The 26233-nt window shown below is 47.4% G+C and overlaps 1 protein-coding gene across 3 annotated transcripts in view; it reads right to left on the minus strand.

Annotated features, from left to right (window-relative positions):
- The window catches only part of WSCD2 (WSC domain containing 2), a 121642-nt gene extending 106387 nt beyond the window's left edge, over window positions 1-15255 (minus strand). Inside the window, exon 1 of one of the 3 annotated variants that reach the window (XM_074402284.1) lies at window positions 14529-15255. The gene's annotated coding sequence lies outside the window, so the exon portion shown is untranslated. Of the gene's footprint in view, window positions 1-12585; window positions 14492-14528 lie in introns of those variants that run through there. The other 2 variants (XM_039472412.2, XM_039472413.2) reach the window with 2 other exon arrangements.
- Between the last annotated feature and the right edge of the window lie 10978 nt (window positions 15256-26233).

Consider the following 26233-nt stretch of genomic DNA (forward strand, 5'->3'; position numbering starts at 1 on the left):
ACAAAGCCTGTTACAAATGGCACAGCTCAGAGGAAGACAGGTGCTCCCATGGCCGTCAGAAAGGCTGCTGAATGCAGAGCACACATGACCCAGGTTTCTAGAACAATGGGCCGGTGTGTCTTTTGAGGTCATCCACAAGCCGAGCTCTCGACATGAAGACAGTACAGGCTCTCGGTCCCACATGCTGGGGAGACTTGCCTTGATAAGAAGTGGTCCAGCTGAGCTCACACATATGCTCATCTAGCCTACCCTCTGTTTTAAAATTGCCCGAACTGGTGGAATTCTCTCTGGAAAAAAAAAAATCAAGCTATGTGACCATCCTGGGCAGGCATTCTTGTGTGGCAACAATAGGCTGGGGTTGGGAGAGGCTGGGCCCTATGGATCAGGTACTTGGTCTCTGGCTCATCATAGTCTTCCAGCCTGTCTCATGCCCATGGGACCCACCTGTTCTGTGGGCATCTGGATTTGTGACTACCTCCCTGTATCCCTGGTGGCATCACAGCTTTCTGCTGGGAAATTGACACAGGAGGTGGGGGCTTATTGGGGAAAAGCCACTTTGGTCAACCAAATGGGAGGGAAGTGACTGATCCAAGGCTACACAGGGGTTAGTGGATGTTCAGGTTGAGTCTTCAAGATGTGGAGTGTCTCCCACTGCCCTGGATACTTGCCAGGTCCCTGCCTGGCCTGTATTATCACCATGCTGATAATCATTACAGTTGCAGCAGCAGTAGGAATAGGCAGGATTCACTAGGCACCCTGCTAGAGGCAGTGTTAAGTACCTTGCATGCCTGATCTCATATCGTCCTCACAGCAATGCTCTGAGATGGGGACTAGATGGCTTGTTGATCAGTCATTTTAGTCTGACCAGTACTCTCTTCCCTTTCTTTGGCTAATTAGGTTGTGCGTTTTCCCTGGGGGCCCACCCGCTCCTCTGCTATTGGTCTGTGTGGCTCAGGAAGCCACAAATAGTAATTCATGCCCCTCCCTCAAAGAGGCTCCAAGGTTGGTCACATGACCCTGACCTGATCAAACAGCAGAGATCATTTCCCTGATCGCTGTGATGGGTGCCAGGAGGCTGTAGGTCTCGATTTTCAGAATTGCTGGAACTGGGCTTGCAGATGCCACAATATAAGCAGGGCGAGGCTGATGGGTATTTGTGCTCAGAAGATAGCCAGCCTAAAATGAAGCCCACGCAGAGAAAATGGGAGCCAAAGATTGGTGAAGCATGAAGGAGAGGCGTGCAGTGATTCGCACCTATAATCTCATCACTTTGAAAGGCCAAGGTGGGAGTGGCACTTGGGGTGAGAAGTTTGAGACCAGCCTGTGCAATAAAGCGAGACTCCCTCTCTACAAAAATATTTTTTTAAATTAGCTGAGCACAGTGGCACCTACCTATAGTTTCAGCTACTAAGGAGGCTGAAGAAGAAGGATCTCTTGAGGCCAGGAGGTCGAGGCTGCAGTGAGCCATGACGGCACCACTGCACTCCAGCCTGGGTGACAGAGCAAAACCTTGTCTCTAGAGAGAAATAAAAAATATATACAGAGAGAGTGAAGGAAGGAGAAAGAAAGAAAAAAGAAGTGACCAGAAAGAGAGACCTTTCAGATGCCAAGCTCCCGGATTCAGCCAAGCCTGAAACTCAGTTGTTAGTTATATAAACCCATATATTGCATTTTAAGCCAGAGAATAAAAGAGTGTAATGATAGTTAAGTTGGGTTTCCTGTCACCTACAACCAATAGAATCCTGATGAATGCAAACACTATCATTATTTCATTTTACTCACGTATATGAGAAATCAGAGACCAAGGAGATGGAAATAAATTACCCAAGGCCCATGCAGCTATGAGTTGGGAGCAGCTGTATTTGAGCAAGATCCGCCTTACATGTGAAGCTGCTAGGTTAGAAATCTTGGTTTCTTATAAGGCTGTCCCTCGGCCTCCAGGAGCTGAGGGTTGGAGATTTTAGAAATAGCATGTATTCAGAGCTGCTGGTACCTGTGGTATTTTGAGGAGGTCGGGGGGGAGGAGAGGAGGCCACATAAAAACAAAATATATAATTATTATTTAAATCAATTCAGATGCCATGAGAAGAAAAATCAAAGCTTTCTGTGGCATTTCCCCAGTGCCATTTTTAATTCTACCTTATCAAAACACAGCTGGGATTAGTTTTTCAGAAAGGAAAAAGCTCCTTTATTTAAAAAAAAAAAATGTTCTAATAAAAGTTAAAATAGCCCACGGGCCCATCAGGTGACAAAGGAAGGAAGGCAGGGGCATTTTAGCAACTTAAAGCAGATTAAGAAACTAATTTGTTGACTCTTTTCTCCAAAGCTCACCTCTCCCTTGGATGGCTGTGTGTTTTGCATAATGAAGCTGAAATCACCCTGCTCTCTCTGTTCTTTGCAGAGATTTCAACGGGCTCCCATCTCAAGTTGAGGGGAGATAGCTGGGAGGCCTTTCTTCTTGTTGCTCTGGCCAGTGTTTGATAGAATCACCCAGCTCCCCTTTACTTAAACTCGACAAGGTTTCCCACAGCTGGGAGGAACTCACGAGGCCCAGAGGATGCTCCATCATATACCATCTCCCCCTACCCCAAAAGCAGGAACCTGCGAATACGCAACCTTTACCTAGTAAAAGAAACTTTGCAGATGTGACTGCGTCAAGGATTTGGAGATAGTGAGATTATGCTAGATCCCTCAAATAGGCCCAATGTCACCACAAGGGTCCTGATGGAGAGTCGCAGCCAGAGACGTGATGATAAAAGCAGATGTCAGAGTGGCTTGGGGCTATAAACCAAGGAATATGGGTGGCCTTCCAATCCTAGAGAAGGTAAGAAAGTGGATTCTCCCTGCAGAACCTCCAGAAAGAACCCGGCCCTGGGGACCCAATTTAGACTTCTAACCTCTGGAACTGGAAGACAGGCAATTTGTATTGTTTAGAGCCGGGCATGGTGGTGCCCATCTGTAGTCACAGCTACTCCAGAGGCCAAGATGGGAGTATCGCTTGAGTCCAGGATTTCAAGACCAGCCTGGGCAGCATATGAGACTATCTCTTCAAAAATTTTTTAAAATCACAAACAAACAACAAAGAGTAATTTTTTTTTTTTAATTAGCTGGGTGTGGTGGCACTCGCCTGTAAGTCTCAGCTACTTGAGAGACTGAGATGGGAGGATCACCTGAGCCCAGGAATTCAAGGCTGCAGTGAGTTGTGATCACGCTACTGCATTCCAGCCTTGGTGAAAGAGACTCCACCTCCAAAAAATAAATAAAAAGGAAAGAAAGAAAGAAGAAAGAAAGAAAGAGAGAGAAAGAGAAAGAGAAAGAAAAAAAATCATTTTGTTCAAGCCACTACCTTTGTGGTCATTGCTTCCCGCAGCCATCGGGAACTCATCTGCTCACACTGAAGAGCAGCATGGGAGTGAATGGGGCTGCAGGACCTGTCACAGATTAGGATGTGAAAGGCCCATGCTCTAGTCCCAGCTCTTCCACGATACCCAGAGGGTGGGAGGGCTGGCCAGCTGCTCCCGGGACCCCTTCCAGAGCTGGAAGTCTTACTCTGCTGAAATTCACACTCACGGGGACAGTGGTCACAGTGGCCCAAGGCTTCAGGACTGTAGCAGGGGTTGGCAGGGTGCCAGGGGGCCAGCAAAGGCCCCTGGCTAGGGTGTCAGGAAGGGAGAGGGCAGAAGATCTGGGCAGTCCAGGGGAAAAGACACTGGCATCTCAATCCCCCATGCTGTGTGGGCCTCCAGCTACCACCACCTATTTTATTTTATTTTTTTTTTTGAGTGACACACAGGTTTACCTCTCATAATCAGCCAGTGCCCAGAATAAGGCGAACGGACAGAGCAACAGGTTGGCATAAAAGACACTCCAGGATGGATTATACGGAGAGGACCTAATGCCCAGAGAATCCCCATGCCTCTGCACTCCGCTCACAGACAGGAGCTGCCTTGGCACTCTGTGATGGAATCACCTGACAAGACCTGAAATAAAAACCACCCAATAGCAATCATTGCGTTACTAACTGGCATTTACGTAACCTGTACCATATGCCAGGCACCATTTTAGGTCATTGAATCTTCACTCAGCCCTTCCAGTTTTGTATCTCAGTTTTACAAATGAGGAAACGTAGGCAAAAAGAGGTTAACTCATGGCCCAAGACCACTCAGCTGAAAAGCAGCAGAGCCAGGATCGAAGCCCAGGCAGGCCGACCCCAGGCATGACTCGGAACGACTCCATCATCCTACCCCGTATATCTTCTGAGTTCATACCCTGAGCTGAGAACTCTCCATGTATAAGGTCATGTCCTCTTCCCAGTATCCTAGACACATCAGCTCACCATCCCTCTTTTGCAGGTGAAGAAACCAAGGCACGGAAAGGTGACACCAGTGGCCCAAGATTGTGTGGTCAGTTGACGGTCTCTCTAACCCCAAGCCTGGTGCCTTTCCCCAGCTTTTCACTGCTGAGCTAGGTTCCTGCCCACTTGCCACTGGCTTTAGCTAGTCTGAGAGACTTTCTGCTATTTAAAATCTACTGTGTCCCATTCTGACATTTCAGAACCTCACATGGGTTTGTTCTCTCCCAGTGATGAATATTGTTCTGAGCATTTACTACGTGCTAGGCATTGTGCTGGGGTTCTTTGTGAATTCACTTATAAAACACTCAGAGCAACCCTTGGAGAAGGCATTATTGTGATCCCCATTTTACAGATGAGAAAACTGAGGCACAGGGGTTAATATACTTGTCCAAAGTTAGGGAGCGAGCGAGTGGCTGATGTGGGCTGTGAAGCCACGCAGTTTCAGTCTAGAGCCCATGCTGTTAATTCCAACACCCCACAGCTTCTACTTTGTTCACTGGAGCATGCACCACTCTGGACCCCAACCTCCTCCCCACCTGAAGTTGAGCTGAGAAAAACTCTTCCTAGGTGCAGGCACTGGATCTGTTCCAAGTTCCCAATTCACAAGGGCTGGTGAGGGAGTCTTCCATAAAAACGAAAACAAGAAAAAGAACACCTCCTAGAATTACTACGAGTCATTCAGCCATAAATTCTCTCTTGTTTGAAAGTATGTTTCCCCCAATTAATTCCACCCTATGCAACTATCAAATTTTATTTGGAGATAGATCTCCAGTGCCTAAGGTATGATCCGGGAACTCACACCTTCCTTGTTTTGTTTTGTTTTGTTTTGCTTTTCCTAAGGTGGTAAACTGAGGTTGCTCGTCTCATTCTGGGACCCAAGAATTCTGGGGCTCAGATAGTAATAGGATCCACCCATCTGATGGCGCTAAGTACAGAATACTCATTCATTCCTTCTCTCAACAAACATTGAGCACCTACGATGTGCCGGTCTCATCTTGGTGCAGAGGCACAGCTGTGAACATGAAGCATGCTGCCCTCCCAGGACCATATCCATGTGTCTCCTCTGTCCTCCCAGGGGGCATCGCTACCCAGGCCCATCAAGCTGGGCTCATCTCCCAGGGCCTAGCATAGGACCTGGCAGCTCTGACATGAAATAGCTGTCTAATAAATGAGTGTTAAGTAAATGAATGAATGCACAAACATGTTTATGAATCAAGCAAATCACTAAATAACGTTCATGGAAGAGGAAGCTGAAGTTCAAAGAGAAAACTTACTGGAGATGCCCCAGATGGTGTGAAGAGGCAGAAACTGACTGATTCATCACAAGTCCTGAACAGATGCCCACAGACACTTTAGTGCTAGGAGGACTCTTGGTTAACGCCCACTGGAGAAAATGACTTATCTTCTGGCTAAGATGAGCATTGTTGAGTGCTTACTCTACACTGAGCATGATCTCATCTAATCCCTGTGAGAACCCTGTGAGGTAGGTATTAGTATCGCCATTTTACAGATCAGGACATGGAGGCACCGTGAGCCCATGCAACCTGCTCAAGATCACACAGCCTATAAGCTACCGAGCTGGGATCGGAAGTGAACCTGCTCAATCCCAAAACCCAGGCTCTTAGCCCTCACTTCTGCGGAACAGCAGAGTTAAATGGGGCATGTTTACTCAGCTACTGGACATGCATGAAGATGCCATCGTATTTCTTTGAGACCGGAGCATCTATTGCAGACCGGCTCATCCAACTCCATCAGGTGTCCTTTCCTGGTGGTGGGTTTTCCTGCATGCTGGCCATCAAATGACAGAATCTCGCTTCTCAGAGTCCTCTCCTGCCTGGTTTCTGCACGTGCCCACCCCCCACATGAGATATAGAAGATGAAAGCAAACGTCACGAGACAGGCTGTGGTGCTGCTCCTTCTGCCATGCACAGACAAGAAGGCGCTCTGGGTTTCTGCGGCCCTTGCAGCTCGGGTACAGCTGTCCTCGGTACAGAGCGGGTAACACTGAGGCTGAGAGGGAGCCACTGGCTGCAGTTAAGTGGCCAAGATCTAACCTAGATTTGCCTGATTTCAAAGGATGTCCATTTCTTGAGCGCCTATCACGTGCCAGATACTGTCCAGGTACAGTTAGATGTCACTTATCCAACACTGTTGAAAATGAAGAGTTCTATGTAAGTGAATTTTTCAGATGCCAGAGGCTACCTACACAGAAACATGTATTAGTTTAGCCATGGGATCAAATAATTCATTTAATGAATTATTCCTTGCCCTCGGTCCTGCCTACTAAACAGGGTTTAACTCGCTCTTGGGGCTGGCACAGAGGCTGGCCATTTCCGTGTCCTATAACATCGGGCTGGACAGAAGTTACGGGGTGAGGTTGTTTGACCACTACGCTAAACTCCCGCATTCTGTCACTCTTCTGTTTTCATGCTTCTTACTTCTGGAATCTCTTGATCTTCACCCTTGTTCCCAGGCTGTCAGCTGTTGCTTCCGCCTGCTGTCACTGCGCACTCTCCACCACTCTCTTCATTGCTTCTTCGATGTGCTCTAGGCCTGGGAAATCAGGTCGCTGAGCTCATCACAATGGTGTGCAGAGAGAGTAAACAGGCTCTTTTCTGACATGCATGCTGTAGTAATTAAATCAGACTACTTTCTGATTGTGTTTTATAGAGAGCTGAGTTTCCAGGGTAAATGGCATACAGTTATGATGGTGATACACCTAAGAGCTATGTGAAAATTAAAACTAGTCTGATTGTTCCAGAGATTCTAGGTTTTCTACCTGTCCCAACAGGTAGGCTTTCAAAATGCAAAGAGCCCAGGTCACTGGAGTGTAAATGGATATTCTAGGGGCAGAAATCAGGGCCATCTTAGCCAAGAGGGGAAGAAACGTGGGTGATCCGCTGTCTCTGGAGGCTCAGCAGCTTTCCACAAACCTGCAAATCCAGAGCCCAGCGTGCTCAGTCCCCAGTTCTACTGAGTAGTCTGCTTTTCACTGTCCTAGCAGAGGGCCCTCCAGCCATTCAGTCACCCAAGCCCACTCAGCCCCAGCCTCACTCATAAACCCACGTTTATCATCCTCAGGCCTGTGGGGATGGCCGCTGGCCTGGTGCCTACCATTTCCAGGTTAACAAATGAGAGGGAGAGAAAGGGGAAAGCTTCCTCCGAGGAGTTCCTCAAACCATACCTCACCCCTACCTGGGAAAGACAGAGCGGGGAGGAAGCGGGAGGAGTAGCTGAGAACACGGGCTTTGAGGTCAGAGTGACCTGGGCTCTGCCATGCACTGGGTCTGTGACTCTAGATAAGTGAATGAATCTGAGCCTCAGCATCCACATAGGTCAAGTGGAGACTGAGGTCCCTTACCTCACAGGACTGTCACAAGGAGCCAGTGAGAGAATGGAAGTGAAGCTCCAATTATCATGCCAGGCACTGCAAACACCCTGCATATGGAAGCCATGTGATCAGGAGGGTCTGCAGGTCAAGGTCCTGCAGGGCCACCTTGGAGCAGAGGCCAACATATATTAAGGCTTTAGTGCTACTCCAATTAGCAAAAAAAATGGAACCATAAAGAGCTGCGCTGGAGAAGTCGTTTGTGATCATATGTAACTTCTCTCCCATTCTATAGGTGTGAAAACAAGGCCCAAAGAGGAGAATGGACTTGCTAAGGGTCACGAAGTCAATTGATGAAGAGCTGGGATTCAGATCTCTTTGCTTCCCACTCAGAAACTCTTCCCCCAGGATCATCGTCACCTGCCTCCTACTGTCTGTTGGATGTTGTGTTAAATGAGCACGCAACATCCAACACTCTCTCCCTTTCTGGATCTCTATCTCTCCAAGAATTCTCCAGCTCACAGTCTCTGGAGTTGCGGCACCTCTTCTGAGCCTCCAGGCACCTCACCTGTGGATGAATGCAAATGCCACATGTCACCTGACTCACAATGATTCAGCCAAGTCCATCAAATTCTTGCCTCGGTCATCTCTCTCCATGGCCCAGGACCCTGGCTTGGATTTTTAGCTCATGGGTCAGCAATCTTTTTCTATGAAGGGCCAGATAGTAAATACTTTAGGCTTTGCAGGCCATATGATCTCTGTCACAAATACTCAACATTGCTATTGTAGCTTGACAGCAGCCACAGACAGTATGTCAATGAATGGGCTTAGCTGTGTTCCAATAAAACTTTAGTTACAAAAACAGGCAGTGGGCTGGATTTGATTGTGGGCCATAGTTTGTTGACCCCTATTCTAGACCATTCCAAGCTGGGTCCAATATTTCCTCTGGGATTAAAGTAATCAGTTTGTCCTGGTTTGTGTGGGACTCTTCCAGTTTTAGCACTGAAAGTCCTGTATCCTGACAAAACATCTCAGTTTCAGACAATCAGGATGGTTGGTCACTCTATCTGGGATCTGGAGGCCCTTGTTTTCTCTTATCTCTGCATTGCTCTGGCTGTGACACTCAGCTACCTCTGCCGTAAGGAGGAGGAGGAGAAAGAATAGGAGGAAGAAGAGTTACGCCTCTTGTTTATTGTGGCTTCCAGGCACTGTATGAAGGACTTTGCCAACATTACTTTGTTCGATCCTTACAACAATCCAGTGAGGTGGAGTTGAAGTTGCTTACAGTGAAGGGTAAAGGCTGGACCGGAACTCAGCTTCCTCTGCCTCCAGAACCCAGGTTCTCTTACTTCTTCCCCAGATTGTAAACTCATTGAAGACAGAGCTGGGGTCTCTCATTTCTGTACTTCAGTGCCCAGCACAGAGTATGATGCTTAGAAGATTCTGAGCAAACACTGAATATCAGCAAATACTGATGCGGAATAAATACTTGAATGGATACATGAATGGATGGATGGCTGGGTGGATGGATGGATGGATGGATGGTTGGATAGATAGATGGACAGACAGATGAATGGATGGATGGATGGATGGATGGATAAACGGAAGGATGAAGGGATGAACAAATCTCACCACATTCAAACAGACACTTCCCACTTCTGTGACATGATTTGTTTCTGCCAACCAAACCTCTAGGTGAATTAAGCGGGGAAATGCTGAATGTATGCTATGACGCCAGTTACATGAAACATGTCTGCTGGCACTGGGGAAGCAATATGACATCATGGCTATAAACATGGTCTCTAACAGCAGGTGATCTGTGTGCAAATCCCAGGAAGCCTGGCTTCTGAGCTGTGTCACCTGGGCAAGTCATTCATTTCTCTGAGCCTCACAGATTATAACAGTAGATTAGACGATATACAAAGGTCCTGGCATGGTGTGTGCACCGGGTAAACACTTTGCACGTGTTACTTGTTATTATTGATGTTAGGATGGACAGAAAGCAAGGTAGGAATGGGATACCAACAGGGAAAAATACGGGGTGTTCATTCTGCACCGCTGAATAAGTACCAGGGTCAAACAGGAGAAGGAAATAAAGATGACTTACTGGTAACCGCACCAGTTAGCTATGACCATGACAATGGCGTGTAGCCAACAACCAGAAAACCCCAGGAAGATATCATGACAGGCATTGATTTTGCTGATCTACCTGTGACCAGCTGGAACTTGGCTGGGTTCATCCCTTCACCAAGGTCTGGGCTTAACATGTGCTCATTCTAAGGCCAGGCTGAGAGGGCAGCTCTCCACCTAGCCATGGCAGAAACACACAGGTCCCCTAAGGCCTAAGCTTGGAATGGGCACACTGTCTCTTCCACTTCACTCTAATGGCCAAAGCCGGTCACATGGCCGAACCCCAAAGGGAGGGAGCAGGGGTCTAAGCTTTGCCTGCTCCTTGAATGAGAAGAGCAATCATGTCTTATGGCTAAGGGCATGGATACAGGGATGGGGGAGGACATGGGGCCAGTGATGCATCCACCTCAATAACCAGGTACTGGCAAACCTTGAAAAGGGGCCCCACAGTGGCCCAGCCCTGCCCTCCTCACCAGCTTCTTACCTCAAGGTTCTGTCTCATCAGCTCTTGGGCAAAATCTGGAAGGCCCTTCAGCAGCAACCCTTGCAGTCCATGGGGACCAGAGACCAACATATACCCCTCTACAGTCGCTATCTTCCCAACATCTGGACCTGCTCCAGGGAGCCATTAATCTCGGGCAATTTCTTTCCTCACTTGATTTGTTTATTTAAGGAAAACAAGTTGCTCCTAATTAGAAACACTGCTGTCGAGATGTTCAGCATATCCTAGGCTGCCTATTTTCAGACCTTCTGCCTAAAATTATACCTGTGCTTTTAACATCTGCGAGTTTGCTCAGCAGCCGTCCTAAGTGGAGGCTTCTGGCGAGATAGATTTGGGCTGTTACAGAAGGTGAGGGAGGTGGGGCCGGGGGATACACCGGGCTTTGGAGCACTGCAAGGCAAAGGTACTTGGAAAAATGAGCACACAACATCCAAAACTCTGCTCAGAGCTGGCACCAGTTGCTGAATCAACACTCGGAAAGTGCACGGCACAACCACGGTTCAGTCCTGACGAGCAGGGAGAAGAGTGATCCTAAAGCTTCAGAGACGGTTTCTGTTTGGAAGTTCTCAGGTGTGTCCACACCCATCAACCCACACACTTGTTTATACCCCAAGAGACACTTAGACACACCCTCAGGGATGTGCATACTTCAAAGTACACACACACACACAGAAATGCACAAAAGTTACACAGCAGCACAAACAGGCAAACACACTCAGAAAAACACATGTACACCCCAAGGTGTGCAAAAAGATACAACACCACTCAGAAGTTCACTCATACATGAGATATGCACAAAACTTACACTGGAACACACAAAAGCACACCTTCAGAGACACTCACATGCACACAGACACACTCAAATGTACACTGCAAGCAACACACCCAGACACTCAGAAATGCACACATACACACGGAGATACGCTCAAGCATGCAACACTACACAGAGGCACATACGTTCAGAAACACCTGTGTAGATGCCGAGAGATGCATAAAAAGTTCACACTGCAATACACACAGGCACACACCCACAGAAACACACATGTATGCACAGACACAATCAAATGCACACTCTAATATTCACAGATATACATGTTTAGAAACCCACACATACACACAGAGACATTCACAGAGATTATACCACAACAAACAGATGCAAGATGCACACACATAGAACAAGCAGTTGTGCAATGCTACACACACATATGCCCATAGAGACACACATAAAGGTACATTTAAAAACACGCAGATACATAATACCTGTAAGTGCGTAGCACAAATTCACACTCACATGGCTGTACGCACATGTGTACACTCACATATATGCAGGCATTCAGGAATGCCCACGTGGGCATACAAATAACACACATAGCTATTAAAACATGCACCAGGCAGACATGCATAGCTTCTTAAACACGGGCATTTCTGCACAGACCCCCTACAGCACACACATGCATCTGTGCAAGCATGCACCTGTGTAGCTCAGACACACATGACTCACATATACACAACTGCTTAACATGCACAAACACATACACATACCCACCCTCGCACTGATTCACGCATGCACCCATTCTCTTGCATGTACACACACACACACACACTCATAAATCCATAGATGTGCACATCCAAACATACATCCATCAGACACCAAGTACACACTCACATTGACACCATTTACATGAATCCACACACTTATAGTTCTCACATAAGTTATGTTCACACAAGCACATGAGCACACACCTTCACGAGGGTACACACACATGCACACATTCACACACACTCCTTACTCTACCATGAAAGCAAACTGTTCATTTCTCAGAGTCTTAAAAGTCAAGTCTACAGACTAAGCAAGCTCACAGTGGAACTGCCTCTGTCCCCCATGAATTCACTCCATGTCACCGGGATGGGGTCTCCCTTCCCCACTGATGGTTTCAGCATAAACCCAGGGCAACCTACAAGCCTCAGAACCATGCAGAAGAAGATCACACTGACCACTCCACTGCATTCCATCACAATTTCAGCATCCCCTTGTGTGTGCACGCACACGCACACATGCAGGCGCCCGCGCGCACACCCACACATACACACACTGCTGTAAGACACTTCTTTCCCCAGCTTGACTTTTCCTGCCAAGAACAGTAGCCTTGTCTGCCCGGCATGGGGTAGTTCTCAGGCGTCAGCTGATTGAGTGCCCTACACTCAGACATTCTGAACTTCTCTGCCCTGGTCCCTAGACAGCTGCAAGTTGAAGCCATGGAGACTGCCTACCTCCAGCTCCTGATGTCCTGGCGATGCAGCAGCTGGGTGCATCCAGCGCTCGCAGGCCACCCTGGGCTCCCCACTAGGAGCGGCTGGTCCAGCAGAGATTTTATGAGAAAGCAAACGGGGGGCGGGGACTGCAGTGTCAGGTGATTGGAGAGAACATGGGGCCTGGCATGCAGTCCAGGATCACCTGGTGCTCGGTGGGACGGGGCCAGCCTCCCTTGGGAAAACAGCACCCAGATATCTGCCCACACACAGGACCCGAAAGCAGGTAGCCTTGATGCTGGCACCGTTGAGCTTTGCTCTTTGCTAAACTCCACAGTCAGCACCCTCTAGGCACCATCTCAGTCCTCGCAACAGCCTGCTGAAGTAGGAACCGTGAGCTCCCCATCCTACAGTGGAGGACCCACGGTGTGGAGCGGGAAGTGACGGGTCACACTTACATCTGATCTGAGACCTAAATCTCTTAAATTCTAAATTAAGATCCTTTCCTGGGATTATGAAGATCTCATCAGTGACAATCACGCAGGGCCATAGAGCATCTGAACTGAACTGGAACCTCTGAGGATACATGTAATCTCTTCATTTTTGAGAAGCAGCAACTGAAGCCCAGAGAGGTCTAGTGATTCGCCCAAAGTTACACAGCAAACGAGACCCAACTTGAAGTTCAACCTCCTGACCGAGACCCAGGGCTTTTTCCAGGACATCAAGCTCCAGATTCTGACACCCTGGAGGAATTCTTGGGTTTCCGCAGCCTAGGACGCAGCTCCTAACTTGGCCTGAGAGTGGAATCCTGCCTCACACCCCAAGAAATGTCTTAAAAACAACATAGCGATGCTACTCCCCAGAGACAGATGCCCAGCCCCAATCGGTAGCACCATGCCATCTATGGGGCTGTGACCACAGGGGCAGCTCCAAAATGATCCTCAGAGACCAGGCGACCTCCGTGGAGCACGCTTTTTACTAACAGGAAAAATCATCAAGCCAAACTCATGAGCTGTGTTGGCCTCAGCAGAGCCTCTAGGGACCTGGAGAGTGGCGATGAGAATGCCAGGAGCCCCTCTCCACGTGGCCCTTCCATCCCCTTTTCTGCGAAAAGTTTGCACCTCCCCAGGCTCCAGTAGGAATGGTCTCATTGAGAAGCCCAGGAAACTTCCCCTATTTTTTTTTTTTTTTCTCTCCTAAGGAGCAGCCCCTTGAAGCTGTAAGAATTCGGAAGTCACCTCCACCCTTCCTAGTGGTTCTGCCAAGGTGAGTTGGTTCTTTCAAAGATACCTGGGGCTGCCGGAAGGGTTTGCAAGGAGGCGATTTGGCTGAGTGGGTCCCCTAGTCTATAGTTCCCTCTCTGTCTTTACACACACGCGCACACACACACACACACACACACACACACACGCACACACGCCCCAGAATGGACATAAGCAAATCCGCAAAGCACCCTGCACAAAGCCCATTGCCCAGGCAGCTCTGGCTGTTGGTATCAGATGACAGGCAGCCTCATTCAGCAGAGTATCACCCCCAAGAAGCATCTCCTCCAGCCAACTTGGAAATATGACTAGCTCCCTCTCTCTTGGAACTCTGCACTGACCATAAAAAGGGTGATTCATAAATCAAATTTACGGGGCCCACTGCCTCCCCTCCGGCCCACCTCCGCGGGAGAAGCTCTTGAATGCATGCCTGTAGGGGGCACAGGAATGCCCAGAGGAAGGATGCCTGGGTGAGCCGAAATGTCCCACCCTCCGCCAGAGGAAAGTTTGTCATCTACGCAGAGCTGGGCTGTCACCACTCTGGGTTCTTCACTCGCCGGCTCTGGGCGCTGAGCCTCCAACCTGCGGGGAAGCGTCTGGAACGCAAAGCCCAGATCCGGGGGCAGAAGACATTTCGCAGCAGCTCCGCGCCCCGCTCCCTCCTGGAGCCCTCTTCCCAGGTCCAGGCACCTGAGCCCTTACCTGAAGGGTCTCCGCGACTTGCAAACTCTGCCGGCGGAGCTGAGCAGGCGCCCGGGGTTCCTCTCTGAGACTCCCGCGTCCCGCTTGGCGCGCCCGCTCCGTGGGCGCCTTCCTGGCTGCTGCAGTGGCTTCAAGGAAAGCAGAGCCTGGATTTCCTTTCTCGCCACCAAGGCTCCTCCTGCCGGGCCCCGGGGCTATTTCTCCAGGTCTGGCTCAAGGGGCATCCTCCGCGCCTCCAGCGGGAAAGTGGGAGAGTGTGCGCCCTGGATTGCAGCAGCGGCGACAGCGGTGGCCGGGGACGAGGAGGTGGTGGCGACGCCAGCCGGCGAGCCAGGGAGGCGGGCGGAGGCGAGAGGAAGTGAAAGCCGGGCTCCTACGAGCCTGGCACTCGGGCGGGCGGCACTGCGGGTGCCCCGAGCCGCGGCGAGGCCCCGCGCGGGCACCCGCCCGGGGATGGAGATGCCCGGGCTCGGTGTGCGCAGGGCACAGGCTGCCGCTCAGCGCGGGGCTCCGTCAGCCTCGCTCTCGCTTGCTGCCTCGCCGCTGCCTCCTCGGCTGCCTGGCTGGCTCCCCTGGACTTCACGTCTCTAGCCCTAGCTCCCTGCGCCGCTGCCGCCGCCGCCAGCAGCGCGCCTCAGCCCGGCGCGCTCCTCGCACGGTGCCACAGCACTGCCTACCGCTTAACTCCTTGCATGCCACCTGGCCTTCCCGCAGCCTCCCGGGGAGCCGGGCAGATTCGGTGCCAGGCCGCCTGAGCCTATCGGGCAGGGGCCTCAGACTTCCAGCCTCAGTGTCCTCGTCTATAAAATGGGCTCGAGACCCAAACCCAAGCCACAGGGTCGCTGGAAGAATTCACTGAGCAGATTACGCAAAGTGCCAAGCTGCGTTACATGGGAAGTCTGCTCTCCAAATGGCAAAAAAGTGCTTGCTGCTGCTGCTACTGTTGTCACCGTGCCTTGCAAATAGTAAACACCTAATAAAGCACAGTTTTGGTTTTTGGTATTTAGTTTGTTGTTTTAACAGGTGGTTAAGTTTTAGCTGTGTGACCTCTGGGTGACCACTCGCCCTCTCTGAGCCTGTTGCTTTCCAAGCTCTGTGACCTTGGGCAAGTCACAGTACCTCTCTGAACCTCTGTGTCCACATCACTAAAGTAGGGAGAGCAATGCCTTCGGTCAAAGAATTCCCAGAGAAGCTTTAGCAGAGGAGCCCAACTCATGAGGGAGCAGGCACCTAACGGGAGCTGGACATCTTTTCTTTCTTGATCTGGTTGGTAGCTCCACAGGTGTTTGTGACAAGTCATCGAACTGTGTACATTTACATATCAAGTGCTTTTCTGTATTTGGGTTAAATCTTAACTTTCCTTTCTGAGTGACAATTCTTGAGCAAAACACAACTGGGTTAACGTGTAGGTTCTTTTACTCTCTGGTTGTGTCACCTTAATCAAGTTATTTCATCTTGAGGGGCCTCAGTTTCCTCATCCATAAAATGGAAACAATGATAGTACCTACTTGATAGGTGATATAAGTAGGTATCTACTTAAATCATTGTTCAGTTCTTCTGCTGGTTTTCCAAACTAGGAGATTATAATTCGCTGTAAAAAAATAAGCAGTAAGGTTGTAGGATTTTTGTCTAAAACACAAACACAGTCGATTTTGCTAAGAAGGGATGAAGTCATTTTCTTCTAGATCTAACCATTGAGCACACTTTAAGAATTAAAGGGTTTCAAGCAAAATGGCAGATATAAAGCTTGAGGCCTGAGCTGAACCAGTATCTGTGGGTACTGATCACATATTCTACAGTATTTTATACATATCCATAGCAAAGAGGTGTCTGAGAAATAACCAAGAGAACTGAGTTTGAATCTCTGCAAGAGTTGCCAGGTAAAAATACAGGATGCCCAGTTAAATTTTTAGTATACGTCTGAAATTTACCTGGGATACACTTTCACTATTTTTTTTTTACATTGTTTACTTGGAATCCAAATGTAATTGGGTGTCCTTTATCTTATTTTGCTGCATCTTGCAATCCTAACCCCATGATTACCAGCTGCGTATCCTGAGATAAATGGCTTAACCTCTCTGGCCTTGGTTGCCCAATCTGTAAAATGGAACGAAAAGTCTTTTCTAAGGTTGACAAGAGAATGAAATTGACTAAAGTGGGTGGGTGTTCCCAGCAGCACATATTAAACCCTCCACATTTGTTCCATACGCTTCCTGTCAACCATCTGCCTCCCTCTTCTTCTGTTTTTCCTCTTTTTTCTACCTTGTCTTGAGGTTGCCAGGGCTCTGCACAACCATCGTTCAGCCCTTTTGCTGGCCTTCCAAACTAGGAGATTATAATTGGCTGTAAAAAATAAGCAGTAAGGTTGTAGGATTTTCATCTAAAACACAAACACAGTTCATTTTGCTAAGAAGGGACGAAGTCTGTTTCTTCTAGATCTAACCACTGAACACACTTTAATTTTTGCTAAGGGCTTGTGCTCCACCCCTACGTCCCCCTGGCATGATTTATGTTTCAGGTTTCCAAAAGGAGCCTCTCTCGTTGCCTTTTATGTCAGCTCAGAATTTTATTGCTTCTGGCTAAAGTCTGTTGCAGGACTCATGGAGGAGGGAGAAGAAACAAAGCAATCTTTGAAATAAATTATAAAGAGCAAAACAGGGTGATGTAAGAGAGTTTCCGAGCATTAAGATCAGCCGACACCTCCGAACTACGTTCGTAAAACGAGTCACTACTCTATACATCACTGTCATTGGAACCACAGTGTCTAAAAATAGGATTTGCTCTAATTTCCTCAGTAGCTGGAACAAATGGAGAGAATATTCAAGTGGTGAGTGGGCTGTGTGGGGTGATAAGTAACTTCCCTTAGATGATATTGCTCTAGAGTGGAAAGAAGAGGACTCGCCTTCAGAAATGTCAGGCTTATCCTGACAGAGCTCAAAGGGCTGAGATGAAGGACTCTGGAGTCAGCCAGATCTGGAATGGGGGACCAGCTCTGCCAGCTCCTAGCTGGGTGGCAGTTAAGTTAATTGACCTCTCTGGGCCTTATCTTTTTAAAAATTGAAAGAATAGTATTTTAACCTCTCTGGCCTTATCTTGTAAAAAATTGAAAGAATAGTATTTCTAACTTTAGGAGCATTTTGTGCAGATTAAGGAATAGGCACATACAGATAGTTTACCACAGTGCTGACCACACAGGTTATTATGCACGTGAGCCATGATCTGCTATTTTAATGATTCCAGATGGACAGTATATATCCAAGGCAAAGTGTGGATGTCATTTGTTCAGGGCACTGGAGAGAATTCCAGTCCTGGAATTCAAGTCCGTGTAGGTGCCAAAGTTTTTTTTTTTTCCAAGCAAAAAACAACTGACTCACATTACTATTAATATGTGAAAGGGAGAATGAGGTTGGGAAAAGAGTTTTGTGGGGTCGCTGTGACTTTTTCCTAGGGACAGATATACACTGAAGGATTTCTTTGAATTCAAGGAGCTTGGGCACAATGTCCAAAATAAGCTGGTCATTCCCTCCACAGCCCTGTGTTTCTCATCGTCCATGGATTCTCTTTGCTCCCTGGTCCCACAAGTTATTCCATCTGACAGAGGTTGCTGCTTAGTCTCCAAAGCAAACTCCTGGAGATCAAGAGTTGTGTCTCATAACCACTTCTCTGTTCCTAGCACTTGACACAGGGCTTGGCATATAGTAGGTGCTCAGAACAAAGTTGATGAATAAATAAAACTGTCCAGTATTATCATAGTTCTGTACAGATTAGAAGAAAACCTGGTATCTTAGTCTGTTTGGGCTGCTATAACAAAATATGGTAAACTGGATGGCTTATAAACAATAGAAGTTTATTTCTCATCATTCTGAGGGCTGGGAAGTCCAGGGTCAAGCGACTGGCAGATTTGGTGTCTGCTGAGGGCCTGCTTCCGGCTGATTTATAGATGATACCTTCTCACTGTGCCCTCACGTGGTAGAAATGGCTAGCTAGCTCTCTGGAGTCTCCTTTATATGGGCACTCATCTCAATCGTGAGGGCTCCACCATTATGCCCCAATCATGCCCCAAAGGCCCCACCTCCTAACACCATCACCTTGGAGGCTTGGTTCAACATGTTTATTTTGGAAAGACACACTTATTCAGACCAGAGCCCTTGGTATGATCAGGAGAGTTCATCCATCGAAATTCCAGTATACAAATGCAGAAGAATATATGTTGCAGCACTTTTTAATAGTGGAAAACCGGAAAGAATTTAAACGCCCATCAAGAAGAGAATAGATGGATCAATTTCAGTCTGTTCTTAAAGGAGAGTACCATGCAGCAGTGAAAATTAACGAGCTGGAACTCTATGTGTCATCACAGACAAATCTCAAATACTATAGTGTTGAGTGGCGGGAAAAGTGAGTTGCCATCAGACACATCTAGAATTTTACTATTTAATAACATTCAAAACCTGCAAAGCAATTCAGTATATTTTATGCATACATATAGCAAAATTATAGAAACATAATAGAATGATAAACACTCAATTCAGAGAAGTTACCACAGCTGGGGAAGAAAGTGGTTTGGGAGGGTTTGCAAAGAGCTTTAAGTGTGTTTCTCATGTTCTGTTTCATAGAATTTTGTTATATTATTCTTTGCACTTTTTTGTATGCCTGAAATCTTTAATTAATGAAAAAAGAACAAGGCCACTGCTAAGAGTCAAGGCCAGAGTGGAGCTGGCCTCATTTCTACCCCCGTTCTGATGTTTGTTGGCTGTGTGCCTTGAGCATGGGATTTAACCTCTCTGAGCTTCAGTGTCCTAAACGTTACAATTCTTCCAACATGATTTCCTTGAAGAATTAAATGAAATAATCTGTAGAAATTGTTTAAAGCAATATAAATACTCGACAGATAACTATTGTCATCATTATTAATCATCAACAGCAAGTCAATTTCAAATTACATGAGGACTGGAAACACCTCAGAAGATCATCCATTGCTAACCTTTCTTTACAGGGGAAATCCCTGAGACTAACAAGATTAAGTTGTCCAAGGTCGTATGAAATACTCCATGCGCATGGAGGATCCTCCTGGGTGAGGTACTGTATGAGACTTCCACTTTAATGTGCTTCCCACAAAATCTACAGAAACCGTTACTTCATTCCAGGGGAACAATGACAGTCAGACAGCAGACCTGCAAAAGTTAGGTCACAGAGGTGGGGAGATAAGTGGAACTTCAGGAGTCCTAACATGGTGTCACCGCTTTTCCCAATCCAAAACGTATTTATATCATCTTAAAAGAGATTAAGAGTGATAATGTTATAAGGCCATCCTTTTCTAATTAAAATTTGAAATAATAAAAAAAAAATTGACTCAGCCTAGGCAACAAAGTGAGATCCTGTCTCTCCCCCCCAAAAAAATTAGCTGGGCATACTGGGGCATGCCTGTGGTCCCAGCTACTCAGGAGGCTGAGGTAAGATCACTTGAACCTAGGAGATTGAGGCTGCAGTGAGCCAAGGTCATGCCACTGCACTCCAGCTTAGGCAACACAGCCAGATTCTATCTCTAAAAAGATTTTTAAAATTTGATGCTTAACACAAATGGGCATATGTTTTCACAAAAATACACATCCTAGAATGCACTATTTATAATAGCCCCAAACTAGAGCCAAATGTCTGTCAGTGGAAGACTGGATAAATAGAGCTGAATTCATTCATGCTCAATCTATTCCGCATACAAAGCAGGCATCAAGGTGGAATTAGAAGTGCGCAAGGTGTACTGGAGGAAACTTCCATTGGAATATAGTATCCCATGGAATACTAGACAGCAGTAAAAATGAATGAAGCATGGCTACCATACAGCCACATGGATGAATGTCACAAACAGAATGTTAAACAAAGGAAGCTGGACCTGGTGGAGCACACGTGGTCTGCTGCCATTTAGAGAAGTTCAGAAATTGCAAAACTAACCAAGCTTCTAGAATAGTGGTTATATTTGGGTAGGAGGTTGTTACTGGAAAGAGGATAGCAGGGCAGGGAGGGTGTCTGGGGGCTGAAATATTGATCTGGGTGCTGGTTACATGAATGTGCTCTTTGTGAAAATGCATCAAGCTGTACCCCTATTTGTACACTCACGTGTACAAATAGGGGTAACATTAGACTTCAGTTAAAAGTGCTTTTAAAATGTAAAAATTTGCAAATTTCAGTATTTTAAACCTTTATCAGTTACTGATGCCTAAGCACCATCCTGGATGGAGCCATATAATAAGGGTGGTAAATGTAGGACTCTAAATTAGTGTCCCCTCCTAAGCTTTGACCTTGAACATACCAGCCAGAGCCAGCTTTCATTTCAGGCTCTCTGAAAAGAAGATTGTCTACATAGAACCAGGCCAGGTGGAGACAAGAGCCATTGCTCTGGACATGTGATCCAGAGGGACAGGCAAACCACCAAAATTATCTGATTTGGCAGATTCCCGGGCTCAAATGACCCAGATAATGGTCAAACTGCCATAGTGACACCACACATTGCAGCCAAAATATCTGTGAGGTGGACCCTTTCACTGGGGCCACATTTGTGGGCAGAGAGAATAGATGCCTCCCTCGGGTCTGGTTTCTGCAAGAAGAGCCGTGGGAGCTCTTTGAGAGACTACAGAGGCCACAGAAAAGTAAGACAGCCTTGGACACCCGAGGGGCTCCTGGGAGGCCTCCAGCTCCTGCCGTCCTGCCCTGTGGCTCCTCCCACACCCCAGCCAGAATGCGCAAGGCTCTGAGCCATTGAGCATGGATTATTTTACTTAATACAACAGCCTAGGAGGGAGGTAAGAGTATTATTATTTATTTATTTATTTATTTTGCAAGGGAGGAAACTGACTGAGGCTCTAATGAGTCACCCAAGTGTGAACACCAGAAAAGAGTGAAATCATTTATTTTTGAACAGATTCTCTCCTCAGCCACACCCTCTCCCACCCTTCCTTTCCCCAGGAGCTGTGTTCCCCATGACTGGCCCCAGCTACTGAGGCATCAGACCTCGCTGTGAACCTCACTTCTGCAGGATGCTCAATCCATTCAGTCCTCTGCAAAGCAGGCACCAAGGTGGAATTATAAGCACAGATTTGCGGGAGGAAACTTTCATTGGAGGTGGAGGCTACAGAGAGAGGGAACCAGATTGAGCAGAGTACCTTCAGACTGTGATGCAGGTCTGACACCTGTGAAGGGAGCAGAGGAAGGAAGGAAGGTGATGCAAAAAGAGCCTCAGACTGCAGCACAGCCCCGAGAAAGTCTCGACCAGCCCAGCAGGAGCCTGGAGAAGACTGCTCTTTGGTCAGATTTGCTCTTTGGATTCCCAGGTTAGGCAGGGATGGCCCAGCCTGCTTGTCTTCAGTGGACCATGGGTTCACTCCAGATGTTCTACAGAAGGCAAACATGAGCATTAGTTTATTCAGTTAATTGCTTGTGGAGTGGGGAGCAGAGTGTCTCTTAAGAGCATCCATTATTATTGCATGGCTGTCTTCCCCTCTGGACTATAAACTCCACAAGGGCAGGAATCATCCTGTTCAGAGAGCAAGCCTGGCAGAGTAGATGCTCCATGAATATCTATGGACTGACAGACTCTTCTGACCAGTTCCTCTGTGTCTGTTGATTGCCACACACTTCCTGAAGATATTCCGTGCACTGTATTTTTTTTTTTTTTTTTTTGAGAGGAAGTCTCGCTCTGTTGCCCAGGCTGCAGTACAATGGCACTATCTTGGCTCACTGCAACTTCTGCCTCCTGGGTTCAAGCAATTCTCCTGCCTCAGCCTCCCAAGTACTTGGGATTATAGGCACCCACCACCACACCTAGCTAAGTTTTGATTTTCAGTAGAGATGGGCTTTCACCATGTTGTTCAGGCTGATCTCAAACTCCTGACATCAGGTGATCCGCCTGCCTCAGCCTCCCAAAGTGCTGGGATTACAGTTGTGAGCCACCACACACAGCCCCATGCAATGTATTTTAATGAAATAGGTGAGGGATTAGATGTTGGATCTGGGTTCAAGTCTTAGACCCAGCTCTTCCTGTGTTTCCTTAGGCAGGCCATCTCATCTCTCTGAGGTTCAGTTTACTCAACTGTAGAATGAGGACAATAATCTCTATTTGTGGAATTGTTTTGAAGGTCAAATGGTATAATAGTATTTTTGTCATTATTATTATGATGAACAGACTTATCATATGTAGATGGTCACTTTCAGTATTTCTGATAATTCCATAAACTATAAGGCCACAGTCTCTAAAATATGATTATCTTGAAGTATATTTTTATTTCCATGGACAAATCATATGCAGCATACATTAGCACATCTCTTGCGGAGAGGAACAGTACTGAGCAGAGATTACCTCTTAGCATCATTTGTTATCTGTTCAGTTACCTGTTCAAGTCTGCCCTTGAATGCAGGATCCATATCTAATTTGTCTGTGTATTGCTAGCCTTAGCAATGACCTTACACATTGTAGAGACTCAATACATGCGGGTTCCTGATCCCCAGCTGAAGCCACAGCCACATGCCACATGCATTTGTTGATTTAAACCTTGCAACAGACCCTCATGGCCAGTATGGTTTCCATCCTGCAAATTGAAAAACTGAGGCCCATGAGGTGAAGTGACTTCCCCAGACTCACAGAACTTGCAAGTTTCAGGCCTAGGTCATTCTGGCCCCACCCTGGGGATCTTCCACTGGGACACCTGGCTGTCAGGGCTGGTAAACGGGTCAATCCTGGATGCAGTGTGAAATGTAGCACGATGCCCTCATTCTCTCAGGAGATTCCAGCCTGGCCTCCAGAGAAATGATCTTGGAAAGCAGCCTCTTCTGGCACGTTCCAATTTAGACACAAAAGACTCCTGGGAACTCTGAGAGCCATAGGCTCAAAGGCTGGATGATTTTTACCTTGGAGTTTGTAGGACTCAGCCTGACCTGGTTACAGAATTACTGCAAGATGCTTCAGTCTTTTGAATGTCATTTTCCCCCCAGGACTTCACTGTTCAAACCTTTTCCATGTGAATACACTTACGAGCCACAGCCCATTAATAACGACAGCAACATTTACTGAGCTCCTATTCTGCGTAGGTCCAGGGTCTACTGATCTGGAGCCCTCACATTCATTTCGGCCTTGCACTCTCACTACTGCTGTGAAAGGCAGGTCTTCCCTACATGAGAAGACGGAGGCTCAGGGAAAAGTTAGATCACCTGCCCAGCATCCGTGCTGGGAAGCGGTGCAGCTGAGATCCAGACATAACCCAGCCAAGGTCTGAGCAAGAGACAGGGAGTCCACCCTCAGGCAGCCAGAATGGAGCTTGCTGTTCCGCCGCCCACCTCTGAAACAGGAGCTTTTTAAAGACATACGGAGACGTCGTTGTCCTTGGCACCCTGCCTCCTCTTACCATCTTGTCCATCCCCCAAACCCAGCCACAACAATCTTTTAGAACACACACAGCTCTGGCTACACCCCGCCTCTGCTTAAGCCCTCCAAGCGGCTTCCTGGCACACACAGCTAAATGCCCAAACTCCTCCACACAGCGTCCAAGGCCTTTTGACATCTGGCTTCAGGTCCACTTCTGGCTACATTTCCACAGCTCCCCTCCACCCTCCAGGGCGGATTCTCCATGCCTCCCCCCATGCCCTACTCCTTTACCGCCTTGCCTTTGAGTGGTTTTCTCTCTTTGGAACGCCCTTTTCTCCCTTCCGTTTTTCCATCCAACAAACTCCTGCTCAGCCTTCTGTTTCACATGTTGCCTTCCTTTGGGATGCCTTAGTTTCTAGAACCCCAGGGCCTCAGTAATATAGCAGGGTCAGGGGGAATAGACGAAAACTGGTGTGGTCAGTTGAATCTTACTATCCTCATTATGCCTTTTGACATGATCAAAGAAGGCAGCTTTGCATTCATGGTCTAGCACAAAGAAGTACATCACAAAAACCATTTTCACAAGCTGGACACTTTTCCTCTCCCAGCATGCATTTGTTTTTCTATTTGCCCAGCAGAGCATACCTCATCTTTGTAGGAACTCCCACTCCCTACTTCAACACATGTGTCTGGAAGAAACCATCCCTGAATGTAGGTGTAGATGGGATGCCCTTGACCCTGGCTGAGCCAGTCTTAGAACTCCATTGCCCTGGCCACAGTGATTGGTCCAGCAATTGGCACATGACTTACGCCCAGCCAATCAGAAACCTTCCCTGAGAATTATTCTAATTGGTCTTGGTGGGTGTTTTGAGAGAGCTTCCAGCTCAACTGGGGTTTCAGTAGCAGAGTGGCTAGTGGCCTTGCACTCATGGAAAATAAAGAGGAGCTGTACATGGGTGTCTACAGAGTGCCTTTCATGAGATACATATTTTACCTGGCAGATGACCTAATGACTAGCTGTCTGAACAGCAACCAGGAGATCCCTCACGTGGGAAACTTGTTTATATTGGCAGACACCCTGTGGCTCTCATCTGACCTGCAGCCAGTTTATCATTGTCTGACCATCACGTTGGCACTGGGATCCTGCCCTTCTGTTTTACCTGGTGTCCCTGGGGCAAACCCAGCCTGGGGCAGCCCCTAGTTCTTCAAATGCAAGGTGCAAATTCAATACACCACCACAAGAGGAAACAAGTTCAAAATTTTCTACTAGCAGATCCAGGGCAAAGAAGGCATAATGAACTGGGAGGACAGTCTTCTGTCCCCAGGTCATGCAAGGCAGAAATGAAGATGCAGGCAGAGAGAGAGAGAGAGAGAGAGAGAGAGAGAGAGAGAGAGAGAGAGGAGCACATGGTGTGCAGTACACACAAGGGAACACGGTGTGGGTCACTTTCAGTCTGCAAGTAATCGCCTGAAAGTCCCCTTTAAATGATTCAACAGGAAAGTGGGGAGCGCAGTTGCTAGGCAGGGCAGAGTCCTCAAATTCTTATCTTTAGCCACTGGCTCAAGCCATCTGGGCATGGTGTAGAACTGGAAACTATGTCAGGGGTCACCGAGCCCGGCTTCTTCTCTGAGAAAGTTAAACTTGTGTTCAAAGCAGATGCTGAGGCAATGTCAATTTGTCAGAATTCACTACAATGGAAAACAGCTCTATTTGTTGTGGTTATGAGGTTGTTAGTTTGAGCCCAGTGGGGACAACTATCCTGAAAGAATGAATGCAGACAAAAGGGGAGAGAAAGAATACGTGGCTGCATTAGTTCCTGGATCTAACCTTCCCACCCCAAGACCAGCTACACACTTGATCTTTCTGCAATTTGGGTCAAAAGAGCCAATTGGCAGGCCTTTGGTAGGTTCAAGTTTAAGGAGGTTTTCAGTGTGACTTACAATCATAGGGTTCTGACATGTGAATGGTTTAGAACTCCTTCTCCAGTTTTATTATGCCATAATGTCATCAATAAATATTTATTAAGAACCCAATGTAGACAGGCACTCTACTAAGTGATGGGATACAACAGTGAGCTAAAGATACGGTCCCTGCTATACAGAGCTGACAGGCTGGAGCTGCACGGTCCAATACAGTAGCCCCTAGCCACTGCGGCTATTTAAATTTGAAATAATTAATATTGAGTTAAATTAAAAGTTTAGAGCAAGAAAACAAATAATCTGATTAAAAAACAGGCAAAGGATCTGAATAGACATTGCTCAAAAGAAGACACACGAGTGGTCAGCAGGCCTTTCAAAATGTGCTCAATAGCTCGAATCATCAGGGAAATGCAAATCAAAATCCCAATGAGCTATC

The sequence above is a fragment of the Saimiri boliviensis genome, chromosome 7 (genome assembly GCF_048565385.1).
Source record: "Saimiri boliviensis isolate mSaiBol1 chromosome 7, mSaiBol1.pri, whole genome shotgun sequence".
Lineage (NCBI taxonomy): Eukaryota > Metazoa > Chordata > Mammalia > Primates > Cebidae > Saimiri > Saimiri boliviensis.